The sequence below is a fragment of the Chiloscyllium punctatum genome, chromosome 1, assembly GCF_047496795.1.
Source record: "Chiloscyllium punctatum isolate Juve2018m chromosome 1, sChiPun1.3, whole genome shotgun sequence".
Taxonomy (NCBI): domain Eukaryota; kingdom Metazoa; phylum Chordata; class Chondrichthyes; order Orectolobiformes; family Hemiscylliidae; genus Chiloscyllium; species Chiloscyllium punctatum.
In genome coordinates, this window is record NC_092739.1 from 95,679,888 (window position 1) to 95,695,332 (window position 15,445).

Here is a 15,445-nt window from a genome sequence, read left to right on the forward strand (position 1 = left end):
TTCGGACCGCCCAGAGAGCGTCCTTCACCGAGTTGATGATCCTCCAGGCGCAGTTAATGTTCGTCTCGGTGTGAGTCCAGGGGAACAGGCCGTAGAGCACGGAGTCCCGCGTCACGGCGCTGCTCGGGACGAACCTCGACAAGCACCACTGCATTCCTCTCCAGACTTCCTCTGCATAGGCAGGTTAAGGCCTCCCTGTACATGGATGACGTCGCTGTTTTCTGCTCGGATCCGCTGTCCGTGCACAGACTCGTGTGCATCTGCGACCAGTTCGAACGGGCCTCGGGGGCCAAGGTAAACCGAGGCAAGAGCGAGGCCATGCTCTTCGGGAACTGGGCCGACCAATCCTCTATCCCCTTCACCGTCAGGACTGACCACCTGAAGGTGCTGGGTATTTGGTTCGGGGGGGCTGGGGCGTGCGCCAAGACCTGGGAGGAGCGGATCAGGAAGAGGAGACAGAAACTAGGCAGATGGGGGCAACGGTCGCTCTCCATCGCGGGAAAAAACCTGGTCATCAGGTGTGAGGTACTCTCAGTATTGCTATAGGTGGCACAGGTCTGGCCTATCCCCAGGACCTGTGCCGCCGCAGTCACCCGGGCCATCTTCCAATTCATTTGGAGATCAAAGATGGACCGGGTCCGAAGAGACTCTATGTACAAAGACCGGTGCAATGGGGGAAAAAACACGCCCAATGCCACCCTCACCCTGATGGCCACCTTTGTGTGTGGCTGCATCAAGCTGTGCGTGGATCCCCGGTACGCAAACACCAAGTGTCACTACGTACTGAGGTTCTACCTGTCCCCGGTGTTGCGAAGGATGGGCCTGGCCTCGCTGCCGCGGAACGCTCCGAGTAGTTGGACTGTTCCGTATCACCTGTCCTTCGTGGAGAAATTTATGAGGAAAAACACCTTTGACCACAAGTCCATCAGGAAGTGGTCAGCACGTAGCGTCCATGAGACCCTTCGGGAAAAGGAGAGGGCGGATCCTGTCGAGCGGTTCCCTGAGCAGACTGTCAAAGCCATTTGGCAGAATGCCTCATCGCCAGAACTTTCCAACAAGCACCAAGACGTGGCTTGGCTGGTGGTGAGAAGGGCTCTGCCTGTGAGATCCTTTATGCACGCCCGGACTCTCTGCCGCACCGCACGCTGCCCTCGAAGTGGCTGCGGGGGGGACGAGACTGTCACACACCTCCTTCTGGAATGTGCCTGCTGAAACAGACACATTGTTGCATGGAGACTTCGATTCCTGTTCAGACCTAAGTTAAAAGAGAAAAATCACATACCAAGCTGTTACAAGCCACTTTAGTGTGAGTGGAGCCTTTTTTGAAGCGAGACAGAGAGAAGGGCTGAGTAACTACATCTGGGAATTTGGTGTAAGGTGGGTATTGAACTGTTATATCTTTTTGAAGTTCAATGATATAGTCAACAGTGAAGAAGGTTATCCAAGATTACAAAGGGATCTTGATCAATTTGGCCAATGGGCTGAGGAGTGGCAGATGGAGTTTAATTTGGATAAATGAGCAGTGCTGTATTTTTGGTAAAGCTAAAAGGGGTGAGGGGGCTAGTGGTGGTGGCAGGCAGGTTTTATATAATTAATGGCAGTGGCCTGGATAGTTTTAGCAGAGAGATGTAGGGGTTCAGGAACATAGTTTCTTGAAAGTTGTGCAACAAGTACACAGAGTGGTTAAGATGGTTGACCACACTTGCCTTCATTGCTCAGACCTTTGAGTATAGAAGTTAGTACGTCATGCTAAGATTGTACAGGACATTGGTGAGGCCACTTGTGAAGTACTGTGTCAGTTCTGGTTGTCCTGCTATAGGAAGGATATTATTAAGTTAGAGAGGATTCAGAAAAGATTTATCAGAATGTTGCCAGGATTTAAGGGCTTGAGTTATAAGAAGATTGTAGACAGGCTGGCCTTTTTCAGTGCAGCTTAGGAGGTCGAAGAGTGACCTTATTGAGGTTTACAAAACCGTACAGGGCATAGATAAAGTGAATAGAAAAGGTCTTTTTCCCTAGGGCGGGGGAGTTCAAAACTAGGGGGCATATTTTCAAGGTGAGAGGAGAAAGATTTAAAAAGGACCTGAGGAGCAACCTTTTTACAAAGGGGGTGGTTTGTTTGTAGAACGACCTGTCAGAAGATGCCAGTACAGTTACAACATTTAAAAGACATTTGGATAGCAGAGTGAAGAAGAAAGATTTAGAAGGATTTGGGCCAAATGCAGACAAGTAGGAGTAACTTAGTTTGGGAAAGTTGGTTGTCATGGACTAGTTGGACCGAAGGTTCTGTTTCCTGCTGTATGATTCTATGACTCTATGACTTAAATTCTAGAATTAACATCAGATTCAGCCAATAGCTTTTAAGTGAGTTAAACCAATCTAATAAAATGATGCATTTGCCTGAGACATTTTCTAATCAACTGCTCAGTGATGTTATTGCACATCTCTGGAAGTTGAACCTGGACCTTCTAGCTCAAAAGTAGAGATGCTACCACTGCACCAGGAGAGCCCCTGGGTAACTGTAGGATAATGGCAGTTAACATTTCAGATGATACCTGAAATTCCCTTGTCTAGGTGAGGTGCTGATTAATCCAGCGTTGAGCAGCTCCATATAAGAAAAGGATTTTTGTACCTCCCAGTCACTAAGGAACATAGTCGATGTGAATGGAGATATGATAGAAACAAAGTGAAAATATCTGGTAATTTGGTTTGAATTGCAAATTCAAGGCAGGGGGATAAAAGAGCAGTTTTAAGTCAGGTTTAAACCAAGAGATAAGATCTCCAGAGATTTACATTTGAGATTGAGGCATCTTGATTAGATTAGATTAGATTAGATTACTTACAGTGTGGAAACAGGCCCTTCAGCCCAACAAGTCCACACCGACCCGCCGAAGCGCAACCCACCCAGACCCATTCCCCTACATTTACCCCTTCACCTAACACTATGGGCAATTTAGCATGGCCAATTCACCTAACCTGCACACTTTTGGATTGTGGAAGGAAACCAGAGCATCGAGGAAACCCACGCAGACACGGGGAGAATGTGCAAACTCCACACAGAGTCGCCCGAGGTGGGAATTGAACCCGGGTCGATGTTTGAGGTTGAGGTAACGAGTTTATACAAACTCTACAGTCTGTGTTCTTATTGGCCTCAGTTCTCATTTATCTATTTCTCTGATCTCACTGACCTACATCCATTCCCTATTAAGAATAGTCTCCGATTTAAAATCCTTATCCTTGTTTTCAAATCATTCCATGGCCTGGCCCTTCCCTTTCTCCAAATTCTCTTCCAGCTCAACACTCACCTGAGATACCTTGACTTCTGGCTTCTTGAGCATCTCTATTTAATTTCCAACAACTTATCAGCCTAAACCCAAGTTCTGGAAGTCCCTCCCTGAAACTCTGCCTTTCCCACTCACTTTCTTATTTCTTACATCTTTGACCAAATCTTTGGTCTTCTGATCTAATACCTCCTTCTGAAGCCTCATGCTGTATTTTGTTTTAGACTGTGCCTATGCAGTGCCCTGAGATGTGTTATTACTTAAAAGGTTCTATGTAAAATAGTTGTGGCTGCTAGGTATATGCAGCAAAATACTTGGTGAGTTGGAAAACCTGTCATTAAAATGTGCAGACAAGGTCAATGAGCATAGGGGAGTCAAGCCCCATTGGCATTGGTCTTTTCCCACAGTTTGGGGTTTATCCTGTCCAACATGGAACTGATAGACCAACAGAATAACTCTTGTATCTGCGATGGTCATCAGGCCATTTTGAGTAGGCCCTTGCCTGCTTACAGCAGGAGCTTTGGCCAACTTGAAGGTAAACTGCTGGAGATGATATGCTGCCAGGTGGAAATGGCCTCGTGCCAGGTAAGATGACTCCTGCTAGATTGAGGGTAGGGAATGGTTAATATTAACCCTACATGTTGGACAGACTTTGATCCATATCTGAGACAGCATACAAACAAAACCAGATCCAGCCATTGTGTAAAGATCTTTCCAGGGAAATTTGTGAAGATTTTTTCTGAGTCTAAAAGGTTGTTTGAAACAAATTCTGCCATAAGGCAATCTGGAACAAAAAACTATGAGGAGATGGAATGCAAGAATAACCTGGCTTGGGTCAAGAAAGGCAACCTTTTAAAATAGCAAAACATGGCATGCTCTTTACTTCGTATTAATTACAAAAAAATATAACATACACGTTAAAGTGATCATACAGCTACTGTATATGTTCACCTCTGTCAAATTTAATCAAACAATTTATCAAATAATTTTAAATTACATATCATACAGTTACTGTTAAACTGAATGAAAGAATTATCTTCTGAAAGCTGTGAATATCTGGTTCAGATCATGAGAGGATACCACTCTTATCCAAGGTTAAGCTATTTTCCAAGGAGATATAGGCAGTGTGTTTCTGGGAGAGACTAATGACACTGAACAATGACAATGAGGTGTCCACAGTAAAACCACATTCACGTTTCTGAGGTAACTTTACTGGCAGCATGAATTACTAGTCTGTACGTATGAGCTACTGGCAATCTAATTTTTTCTGAATGGAAACCAATGACATGGAATGTCCCACTGTTATCTATTATGTAGCATGTTATATAATGGCTATAATTAAATTGAGTACCTAGCATAATTATATTGTTTACTGCTGTTACAGTTCACAAGGTCACAATCTCTATTAGCCTGAATGCAAAGCTGGTGTAAACTGGTTCATGAGGTGCCTGACAACATTGTTGAATAATATAGGGAGAATGCCCTTGAGGAGATGTTAGTGTAGTGGTGATGTCACTGGACTGGTTAGCTAGGGCTTAAGGTAATGCTGTTAGGGTGTGAGCTCAGATCCTGCTGTGGGATATCGTACGACTTAATTTTAACTTAAGGGTCCTTGTGTCCAGGTTCAAGTTCCACCTATGCCAGGCATTTGTCTGAATAGGTTGATCAAAAGTATTTATAAAGAATGCCCTGTGGTAGAGAGGAAGTGGTTCCAAGTTGTTGCAAATAAGAAGCACAATATTGGGTAGCATGAACTTTATACTCATGTTCCCAATCCCTATGATTCATTCTTTGCTGCAAACTGAGACGTAACGCAGAATCATTTGGGTTTTTTCAGTAAGTGCTGTTTCCAGTGTGTTTTTTGGTGAACCTTCTGTCATGATGTACAGGGATATTTCTCTCCATATCTTATCAGACTCACTCTATTAAATATCTACTCCACCCTGATGGTGTGTCTATCATCCAACTTTAGTTTTACTTTACCACGTATGATTCCCAGAACCACTCACCACTCAGCACACATCCCCTAAAAGAACAACATCTGTTTTGCCCATGCCATTTCCGAGAAACTACTGAGCACATGGCCAAGCTTTGACAATCCATCTTTGCCCTTCACTTGGATGTAGAGCAGTGTGTGTCAATCAGACTGCCTGTGGGAGAGACTGATGACATTGAACCCAATGAAGTATGCGCAACAAAACCACATTCATATTTCTGAGGCAACTTTACTGGCAGCATGAATTATTGAACCGTACGCATGATCTACTGGCAACTTAATTTCTCTGACTGGAAAGCAATGACAAGTTACATCACATAGTTGTCTATCAGGTAGCATAATTATTTTCATATGGTAATATGCATATAACTGCCTTATATCTCCTTGGATCTCTTCATTGCACTATAGAACCCACACCTCAACAATAAACTGCAGATTCCCCGGACTAGGCAAACCAGGGAAAGGCTTCATCAGTTAATGGTAGGGCCCTGGGGAGTATTGCCAAACAAACAGATCTAGGGGTGCAGGTTCATAGTTCCTTGAAAGTGGAGTCGCAGGTAGACAGGGTGGTGAAGAAGGCATTTGGCACTCTTGCCTTCATTGGTCAGTACATTGAGTATAAGAGTTGAGATCTCATGTTGAGGCTGTACAGGAAATTGGGGAGGTCATTTTTGTAATACTGCATTCAGTTACAGTCTCCCTACTATAGGAATGACGTTGTTAAACTTGAAAGAGTTCAGAAAAGATTTATGAGGATAATGCCAAGGTTGGAGGGTTTGAGCTAGAGGGAGAGGTTGAATAAGCTGGGGCTATTTTTCCTGGACCCTCAGAGGCTGAGGGGTGACCTTATAGAGGTTTATAAAATCATGAGGGGCATGGACAGGATAAATAGCCAAGGTCTTTTTCACAGGGTAGGGGAGTCCAAAACTAGAGGGCATAGGTTTAGGGTGAGAGGGGAGTCCAAAACTAGAGGACATAGATTTAGAGTGAGAGAGGAAAGATTTAAAAGGGCAACATTTTCACGCAGAGGGTGGTGTGTGTATGGAACCAGCTGCCAGAGGAAGTTGTGGAGGCTGGTACGATTACAACATTTAAAAGGCATCTGGGATGGATATATGAATAGGAAGGGTTTGGAGGAACATAGGCCAAATGTTGGCAAATGGAGCTAGATCGGTTTAGGATACCTTGTTGACATGGAAGAGTCTAGTTTCTAGTGAACCCTGCAGTGCAAGTCTGTGTTTCCTACAGGTCTTGCAAGTGGATTGAAGAAATGCTATGTAGATCATGAGGGTTTGGCAAATGTTAAATATCAATGTGCATGGTTGGGGGGTCAGTGTGGCTGGTGCCAATAGAGCATGCTCTGAGATGCTGTTTGGTGCTGAACGACACAGAGGCTCCTCACAACCAGTGATGAACTGAAGTCATCAGGTACCCAGTCTGACCTCCACATCTAGATTGCTCAGTGTATTTCGGGAGTTAGGGTGCTCAATGTTAGTGAGGTGAGATGTGGCTTTAATAAGACATTTAACAAGCTATAATCCCCCTTATTCGGCAACTCATCACTGCCATTTGAGTTCATATCAACTCAGTAAATTAAAAAATGCAGTAAGTTGCTCTCTACATGAGGACAGGTCTTGCCAGACTTTTCATGCAATCCTGACCCAAATCTTACACAGCACACCATTCAGGCCCCTATAAGATTCTACCCACAATTTCTTTTTCCTTTATTCTTTCAAGAAGTGTAGGTATCGCCATCTATTGCCCATTCCTAATTGCTCAGAGAACAGTTCAGAGTTAATCACATTGCTGTGGGTCTGGAGTAACTCACAGCTTCCCTAAAAAGGATATTAATGAACCAGTTTGTTTTTTACAACAGGTATTGTATTGTCACCATTAGGCTGACTTTCTACATATGTTAGAATGAGGTCTTGGATTACAAACCCATTGATATTACTACAATAGATTTGTGTGATCCTAGCCTCTACCTTACCTACATAGCTTATCTACCATTTTTCTTTGAACCACTGACCATCTGACCAATTCTTTGTATCACCACCCAGTCAATATTGTCCAAGTCTCCATCCAATCTTGTTTTTTGTTACATCTTCCGCTGAAAAATGTTCTCTCCATGTTACTGACAACAACTTTTTTCAGATTTTTAGCCTCAGGCTCTCCATTCCCATGGTACTCTGCAATTGTTGTTTTGTCAATTTGTTTAACTCTTCTTTCACTTGCTGACTTTACCTTGTTCCCAGAAAGTCTTTTATTCTGTCCCATATTCCATTCATTTCTTGGAATATTCAAATTTTGTCCCTATTAGTTCAAGGAGCACTACTAATTCGCGACTAATAGTTGGCAGATCTGATAAATCTGGGACTTGGTCTGGCCCATTCTGAAAATTGCTTGTAAACTCCAATAAATATCCAACTCACTAATTCTTCAGCTCTACATCCTTGGAAACATGTTCCATCCACTTTACCATTAATTGCAATTATGTCTTTAATTGCCACCCTACTCTTGGAATTCCCTCTCTTTAATAGCACTACTTTGTTATTCATTCCCTGCCTCGTGGTTCTTCTCTTTTGTGAAGTATCTGTCATTAAAAATGCCATACAAATGTAAATTGTTGTTGAATTCAGCAATATAGTCATTTTTTCTATTTGTGGTAATTTTATAACTAACACATCTAAAACCCAAGTTCTCGATCTTAACTCTTATGTATCTACAATTTCCCAATCTCTTGGGACTTTATTTTGTCCCAAGCTTTGCTGAATACAATGATTCATGATGCAATATCATTCTATAATGCCACCTAGCCTCTGGGCAACTCCTAATGTCTATTTCTGATGTGTTGAGTTTGAATAGTGCACAGCTTCCAGGAAGGATTAAATTTGGCATTGTATCAGCTTTTCACATTATTCTCACTGCAGTCCTCTTGTAACACCCCAGCAAACCTTTCCTGTACAAGTATATATCCAATCCCCTTTGGAAAGCTGCTAATGAAGTTGCTTCCACCAGCCTGGGTAGAAAGAGGACAGAGTCCACAGCTGATTATTTTTCTCCTTTTCGCCTTCATCACCGCATCAGCTGACATGAGCTAACTCAGCACAAATCAGGGTTAACCTGATAGCAAAGCCTCTGTTTCAGGAACACACTACATGAAGCAGGAAACTATTATTCAATAATCATTTTACCAATTGATAAAAATTAAAACTGAAATCCACTAGCTTCACTTTGTGTAAAATTGGGGGGCATTTGTTTTGTATTGAATAGGAGGCTAGCCGGGACAGATTTATATAGTTCATGAAGATAAATACTGAGAATTAAGCAAGTGCATTGATTTCTACTGACAAATTGTAACACTCCAATAACAGAAACACATGAAAATTTATAAAACAAAGCCTTGGAAATCCTTACTGACTCAATTGCAGCATTAAATTGCAATTCCCACTTTTTCCTTTGGGTTTGTGGTGCTCGACAGAATGATATGCAACTACATGTTGCAATTAAAATGAGGTTTCCTTTCTGGTTTTGACCAAAGGGATTTAGAACTGAAACATCATTTGAACTTGTTTGGTTTGATGGTAATCAGCTCTGCTGCCCCATGTAGCTCAGATATCCAGCTGATAAATTGTCAGTCATTCACATGTCAAGCGTCTGAAACCTATGAGGAGTCTCGATTTTGGTACATTATGTTCTCACTTTACAGATTCATTTCTACTCATCCATCATGAGGGCAGAGCTCACAAGACTCAAAAAAAAGGAACCAATTGATTTAGGGGAGATGTATGAACAAATCAGTGAATTTCACTGAATAGGCTTAAAGCAAGTATCAGACAAAATTTAACCATTCTGCATTTTACAGCAACTCCAAGTGCCATGCTGCCTTTAGAACATGTGTTCTAGTCTGAGAATGAAGATTTGTTGTATCTACATGAAATGAGGGATCTCAAAAGGTAAAAAAAAAACAAAAAGAAGTGGTTTAGTTACATATATCCGATTACCCAACAAGGAACACGCAGTCAAACTTTTAACATACTAGGACAATTAAGATGCTCAAAGACGTAACAATGCCAATCATTGCAGTTAATCATCCTTCACATAATTTTTTATTAAGCTGCGCAAGTTCCGCTTGAGCTTCTGTCATGGCTTATTGCCACTCAGTAGTGGGCAAAAAATTTACACTCTGCATCTTCCTCATACTTTTCATTATTGCTGCTGTACCTTGCTTAGGATCTTTTAGCTATATCAGGAAGTCTTACAGTTATTCTTACAGCAATTCATATTTGGTGTCAGCTTATGCTCAATTTTCATGCTCTGACCACCTCATCCACCCTACATGTGCCCCTCAATCTATAAATTCCTGTCAACTTCTTTTTTCTTTCTTCCACCTGGTTCTTTCATAATTCTTCCATGCAATCAACTTTTTGTGCACTCAATCTGTTCCATACCCAAGTCTTGGACATTGATCCCCTTTATTATTTAGAGTACTCAACATATCTACCTTTGTGCAGACTTGCTCTCATATGAAAAGTCGCAATCAATATCTGTTATTGATCTTATACCTTTCTCCCACCATTACACTGTCTCTAATTTCTCTTTCCTCTCCATACCTTAGAACTTGCCCAGTGCCATCTGTTGCACAGCATCCTACTAAAATTGCATCATTCTCAATTTTTTCTCTGCTCACTGCTTCACTGTATGACTTTTCTGATCTTTCTGCCCTGAGCTCATAGCAATCAACAATCTTCTGCTGCTTTCCTATGGCACTATCCTTGCACTCTGCTCTGCTCACTCAAAGCCAGATGGTGCAAAAACTCCTAATTTCCCAATGTAATGGGGGTCTAAGTATTTCTGCCACTGTTATGCGACATAAGTTATTAGCAGAAAACAATAAACCTTCCTGTTAAAGCACTAAACCTGGGTGAGCAAACCCATAGGGAATAATTTCTTCTGATGTGAAGGCTTTGCATTCATTTTATTTCTTTGCTGTGTTTAAGTTAAATAGAAGTCTTCAGGACTTTTGCAAATATGAAGGACCGTGGCACAGTAGAAGGATTGAGTTGTTTATGCTGGTTTTTCAAGGTCAGTAGATCTTTCACCAAAGTATAGCAAACAAATAGTAGAACCAGCTGAAATACAGTCTCATGATCATCAATATTTGCCTGAACCACCAGGACAACCAGATAGGTTCTCTGTTTTGTATCTCATCACCAAGGCAGCATTTCCAATAACAAAGCAATGTCAAGGTAGAATGTGAGCTCAGGACGTGGATCTATGATACTCTGGCTGAAAGACCAGAAAGATACCAGCTATAACAAAAGTTAAGTCCAGCTGGGGGATAAGAAATTCTGCAAATCAGTTTGGAGTGATAGGCATTTAATCACAGTATTCCTTGACATGCGTTCAACTGTCGGTTTTTCTGATACTTCTCAATAAATTGGTGATAAGCCAAATTTCTAAGCAAGGCATCTAATAGGCATTTGCCTTTAGCTAAATTTGCTCTTGCACTTTTTGGTGTTTATTTATTTTTTGCATAGGAAGTTGCTGAAAGTGCAAGTTGATACCTGCTCAATAATAGAACAATGTTTCTGGAGCTTGAATGAGCAGAATAACAAATCTTTAAGTGCACTAATAGTCAGGTAATGAGAATCATGATCTGTGACCTGCCTGTACTGGTTTTCGTGCAGACAGGCAGCATCGGAATTTAGCAAATTCTGAACAAGTAGTTATGCCTTTGCAGCCCTTGTTTCTCCTGAAAAGTATGAGATATTTGAGTGAAATTGGAAATGGCATTAATGTTGGTCTTTTCATAAATGTGCTTAAAATAATTCAGCCTTGCTATTGGCTAGAGGAGTAGGAAAGTTCATACCCTAGAATGGATTTTAAATGCTGCTTAAAGGATAAACTTCATTTCATAGAATTATAGAATTACCCCTCCGGTGACTTTAATGGGTTATTTGCTATTTGTCACCTTTGTTTTGTTTCAAGTGCCAATATATGGAAAACATTTGATAAATAAATCAACTTAATCCAACATTTTGGGAAAGAATTGTGTTACTGTCACTAATAATGGGTTTTCATGAACAATAAACTTAACCTTGACACAATGCTGTAACCCATACTCACACTATAGTTCAGTATATGGGATAGGTGGCAAAGAGCTCATTTGTAACATGCTGTTGTAAAGGAGAGGAACAAAATGAATAGAACAAAGGGCCTGATCTAAAGAGGAAATGCTGTCTCTAGGGTGCCCCAAGGTATCTCTATTATATTTTGCATTAAAACTTTCACTACAAAACATCAAGAGATGGTCTAACTTCCAACTTTATGATGCCTTCTAGTTTTTATACCAGTAATCACTTGGTGGAAAACTAACTTTGCAATAAGAAATTTAAAAAATGGAAAAGGCAATATGTACCAATATTCTAAAATGTGTCAATTGTGTAAAGCTGTTTAGCTGGATGGTTCTGATCCACCTCCAGATCACTAGATCAGATGGGAGCACAGATTCATCCCTAAATGCCCAGGTAGAGGGGAAATGAGAAGCAATCAACTTTACACGTAGGCAGCTGCAGACATCGTCAGTCTGCATTTTGAAGATTTGATCAAAGTTGTTTTGGTCCATTCACATTTTGAAAAACGGTTTTGTAGTTGGTGAATTAGGGCATATTTAAGTCCAGTCATAGAGTTTAGTTCCATGATTTTCAGGCCTGGTTACAACACCTGACTCACAATGGTATGATTCTAATAGATCTATACACCCTTGAAAGCCAATATATCCTTCTTGAGATATAATGCCCCAAATAAAACACACATCTCTAAATGGAATTTAACCAGTGACATCTACAGCTATAATGATCACCCTACTGCCTGCCAATCCTCTCTAGGTAAAGGAAAACATTTTGTTAACATTTTCAGTTTTTGTTTGTACTTGTTCGCTATTGTGATTTATCTACTTGGAATCCCAGCTTGCCAACATTTCTATCTTTTCCACATTTAGAAAATGCTTTGGGTTATTTTTCTAAGATCCAAAACAGATGACCTCTTGGGTTTTCATTACCTCCTACTGAGTTTTATACACACCGGAAAGCAAAGGAAACCATTGAAAACAGACAGAATCTAAAAGTACACCACCACTCCTGTGTATTATCACAAAACTGCAGCATAAAGGACAGAGTGGTGCCTGCAGGATAGATGTATGCTGCTTAGATGAGGTCCAATAACAAACAAGATTAATGGAACAGACATTAATGGAACAGGCAGGAAAACACATACAACCCATTGTACAAAAGAACAATCTTAAATGTTATTAGCTATGTATCAAGTAATATGTAATAAACCTATTTACACTTCATCATGATTGAGCCTAAGATATCTTTTGTGTATCCTTCCCTACTTGGTATCAGTAGCCTAGACTAATATCATAAGAGCATAAGCTATAGAAGCAAAATTAGGCCATTTGGCCGAATGCTCCACCATTTAATCACAGCTAATATGTTTCTCAACTCCATTCTCCTGACCTCTCCTCATTACCATTAAACCCCCATACTAATCAAGAACCTATCTGTCTCTGTCTTAAATACACTCAATGACTTAGCCTCCATAACCTTCTTTGACAATGAGTCCCACAGGTTAACCACCTTTTAGCTAAAGAAGTTCCTCCTCATCTCAGTTCTATAGGGTCATACCTTCACTCTGGCAGGTACACTCTATCCAGGCCTCTCAGTATTCTGTAAGTTTCAATCAGATCCCCTCTTCATCCTTCTAATCTCCATCAAGCACAGATACAGAGTCCTCAATTGCTCCTCATTTGACAAGCCCTTCATCACAGGGATTATGCTTGTAAACCTCCTCTGGACCCCTCTAACAGTAGCATCTCCATCCTTAGACACTGGGCCCAAAACTGCTCACAATATTGCAAATGCTGTCTGACCAGAGCCTTATGCACCTCAGCTATAGGGTCATCCTTGCTCTTGTATTCTAGCCTTCTTGAAACGAATGCTAACATTGCATTTGCCTTCCTAACTGAACCAAGACTCTTCAGTCCCTTTCCATTTTCGATTTCCAAAGACTTACCCCTCTGTAACCAACTCATCCCACATGAACTCCGGACCACCTTTAAACCAGCAGAGTTCGGACCTGAACAGGACAAACAGTACAGACTACAGATTCAAAAACACCAGCAACAGTTCTCCTTCAAGATCCTCCGCTCCACGCTTGCAGCAATGCGCCGGCACCTAACCTCTCTCCAGTCAGCCCTGCCCCAGCTGAGGGCCACACTCTCTCAGAATTGCAAAGGATTCACTCTGTACCACATCCTCAAGAGAATTCATACTCTCAACAAACAGTATTTCAATTCCATCTCAAACATCAAAAACTGTAAGGACAACAAACTTTTATCCACCCACCTCCATAACCAGCGCTCCTCAAACATTCCAGAAGATTTCCCCTAGCCTTGGAACCTATTCCACCATTAGCCATGCGACTGATGCAGCTACCACCACACGCTCATTGATGATGTCACTTCCGCCCCCATCATGACCACTCCCACAACCACTTCCACCCCTCACAATTCCTCATGCATCACACCTGACATCACTTCTGCCCTTCACATCATCGCTGATGCCACATGCTCAGTGACTTCCGCCACCTCTACTGCCGTGGTCACCACCACTTCCGCCCCCACCAGCGCCACTCACCTGCATTCTGCTGACATGTCCCCCACAGACACCATTGTCACTATCCCCACCCCCCAGAACCCCAAGGGGAACATTACCCCTGGTCATGCCTCCACCCCCATTCCCCTCACCATCACACCCACTCCAGTTACTGGCTCTGACCCCACTCCCAGCTCTACACCCACACCAGATTCCAGCTCCCAGCCCTGCTGAGTTTTCACCATCCCCCCAGACCTCCCCCTCACTGAGGACGAATGATCAGTCCTCAGCAAAGGACTCACCTTCATCCCCCTCCGTCCACCCATCAATGAATTTAACACACGCTGTGATGTCGAACAATTTTTCCGTCGCCTCCACCTCCGAACTGACTTTCACAATCAGGACTCCCGCCCACCTTCCGAGGACCCCTTCGCCCACCTCCAACACACTGCATCCACCTGGACACCCCGCGCTGGCCTATTACCTGCCCTCGACCTCTTCATTTCCAACTGCCGCCGGGACATTAACCGCCTCAACCTATCTACCTCCCTCCCCCACTCCAACCTCTCACCCTCACAACGCGGAGACCTCCAATCCCTCTGCTCCAATCCCAACCTCACCATCAAGCCAGCGGATAAAGGGGGCACAGTGGTAGTCTGGCACACTGACCTCTACACCGCTGAAGCCAAACGTCAACTCGAGGACACCTCTTCCTACTGCCCCCTCGACCATGACCCCACCCCCCATCACCAAACCATCATCTCCCAGACCATACAGAACCTCATCACCTCAGGAGATCTCGCACCCACAGCTTCCAACCTCATAGACCGGGAACCCCGCACTGCCCGGTTCGACCTCCTTCCCAAGATCCATAAGCCTGACCACCCTGGCCGACCCATTGTCTCAGCATGCTCCTGCCCCACTGAACTCATTTCTACCTACCTCGACACTGTCCTATCCCCCCCTAGTCCAGGAACTCTCCACATACGTTCGAGACACCACCCACGCCCTCCACCTCCTCCAAGACTTCCGTTTCCCTGGCCCCCAACGCCTCATCTTCACCATGGATATCCAATCCCTCTACACCTCCATCCGCCATGACCAGGGCCTCCAAGCCCTCCGTTTTTTCCTCTCCAGACGTCCCCAACAGTACCAATCAACCGACACACTCATTCGTTTGGCCGAACTGGTCCTCATCCTTAACAATTTCTCCTTTGAATCCTGCCACTTCCTCCAGACCAAAGGGGTAGCCATGGGCACACGTATGGGCCCCAGCTATGCCTGTCTCTTTGTTGGCTACGTAGAGCAGTTGATCTTCCGTAATTACACCGGCACCACTCCCCACCTCTTCCTCCGCTACATTGATGACTGCATTGGTGCCACCTTGTGCTCCCGTGAGGAGGTTGAGCAATTCATCAACTTCACCAACACATTCCACCCTGACCTTAAATTTACCTGGACCATCTCTGACACCTCCCTCCCCTTCCTGGACTTCTCTATCTCCATTA

General features: G+C 43.0%; 1 protein-coding gene across 1 annotated transcript in view; it reads right to left on the reverse strand.

Annotated features, from left to right (window-relative positions):
* Positions 1–1,173: 1,173 nt before the first annotated feature.
* LOC140477394 (uncharacterized) overlaps positions 1,174–15,445 on the reverse strand; it is a 165,720-nt gene continuing 151,448 nt past the window's right edge. The window contains exon 7 of the mRNA XM_072571224.1: positions 1,174–1,255. The gene's annotated coding sequence lies outside the window, so the exon portion shown is untranslated. The remainder of the gene's footprint in view (positions 1,256–15,445) is intronic.